At 42.1% G+C, this 1,640-nt stretch overlaps 1 pseudogene; it reads left to right on the top strand.

The window, feature by feature from the left end:
- Positions 1-657: 657 nt before the first annotated feature.
- LOC127617383 (histone H1-like) lies at positions 658-1,357 on the top strand (annotated as a pseudogene).
- Positions 1,358-1,640: the final 283 nt, after the last annotated feature.

Below are 1,640 nucleotides of genomic sequence, written 5' to 3' on the forward strand. Positions count from 1 at the left end.
ACATACATGTGGATACATGAACATGCTTGTATAATATCAATAAGCAAATATATAAAATATTGAAATAAACAATAACCCACATAAGCCACTTGCTTTACCATCAGAAATTAAAAATGTAACATATTCAGCCATCTTCAACTAAAACTGTTCTTTAATTATATTTTATTGAGCACTGAACAATGATTGTTAATAATTATATAATTTAGATGTAGAGGACATTATCAGCCCAATGATTTGATCTTTTGAGTGTGTTTCAAGATGCCTAAAACAACTACTGTATGAAACAGTCAACAAGTCCCTCAGTTCTGATCAATACATTAAAGTTATTGTCAAAGTGTTTGTTGAATACTCAGAGGACACGTTCAACTTTTATTAAACGTGTTTACATAAAAATAACAACAAATTCACTCGCAGCTTTTTCCGGTGACTGATGCTCGCCGTGGATTTCATGTGATTGCGCTAAACTAAACGTTTCCACGTCGCGTGTTTTGGTCTTCAAATAAAGCACAGTAGTCCTGCTCAGTGTTCACAATGTTTTTACTCCATCAAACTATTGAATCACTCCAGTTTTGCTCTAAATGTGAGAGGAGAAAACACAAGCGCGAGCGGCTCTCGGAGACACACCAGCACTGAGTCGAGCGGGTTGAGTCTATATGGTTCTCATGTGTGTTTCAAGAGCGCAGCGCCGCTCAGCAGCTGTTCATTACTGAACTCAGACAGTGTTTGTGTGTGAGGTTACAGATCCGATCAGAGAGATGGCAGAAACCGCTCCAGCTGTCAAAGCGCCCAAGAAGAAACCTGCAGCTAAACCCAAGAAAACGGGCCCAAGCGTCGGTGATCTCATCGTCAAAGCTGTGTCCGCATCCAAGAGAGGAGCGGCGTGTCTCTCGCCGCCCTGAAGAAAGCTCTCGCCGCCGGTGGATACGATGTGGAGAAGAAGAACTCCCGCGTCAAACTCGCCATCAAGAGTCTGGTGACTAAAGGGACTCTGATCCAGACCAAAGGAACCGGCGCCTCCGGCTCATTCAAGATCAGCAAGAATCAAGCCGAGAGCAAGAAGAAACCCGTCAAGAAAGCCGCTCCTAAAGTCAAGAAACCCGCTGCTGCCAAGAAGCCCAAGAGTGCCGCGACAAAGAAACCCGCCGCTAAGAAATCCCCCAAGAAGGTGAAGAAACCCGCAGCGGCTAAGAAAGCACCGAAGAGCCCCAAGAAGGCAAAGAAGTCAGCAGCCCCCAAGAAAACAGCCAAGAGTCCCAAAAAGACCAAAACTGCCAAACCCAAAACGGCAAAGCCTAAAGCAGCCAAACCTAAAAAGGCAGCACCCAAAAAGAAGTAAACAGACTCATTACAGAGTTTCTGCCCCAAAACGGCTCTTTTAAGAGCCACACACTAATTCATATAAAAGAGCAATTCTTTATTTTTCATCAATATTATCCTGCATTGTTGTCCTGAGATTAGTCTGTTTATTAATGATGGGCGATACCACTTCTTTTCTTTTCTATCCGATACAAAGTAAAATAAGGCCAATTTCGCCGATATCGATATATCGATGATTCTTTGGTTAAAATTAGTAACTTTATTATTACTTAATTGATGTATGTGTTTATTGGTCTAAATGGAAAATAATAAGTGACTGATGG

This window comes from Xyrauchen texanus, chromosome 2 (assembly GCF_025860055.1).
Source record: "Xyrauchen texanus isolate HMW12.3.18 chromosome 2, RBS_HiC_50CHRs, whole genome shotgun sequence".
Taxonomy (NCBI): Eukaryota; Metazoa; Chordata; class Actinopteri; order Cypriniformes; family Catostomidae; genus Xyrauchen; species Xyrauchen texanus.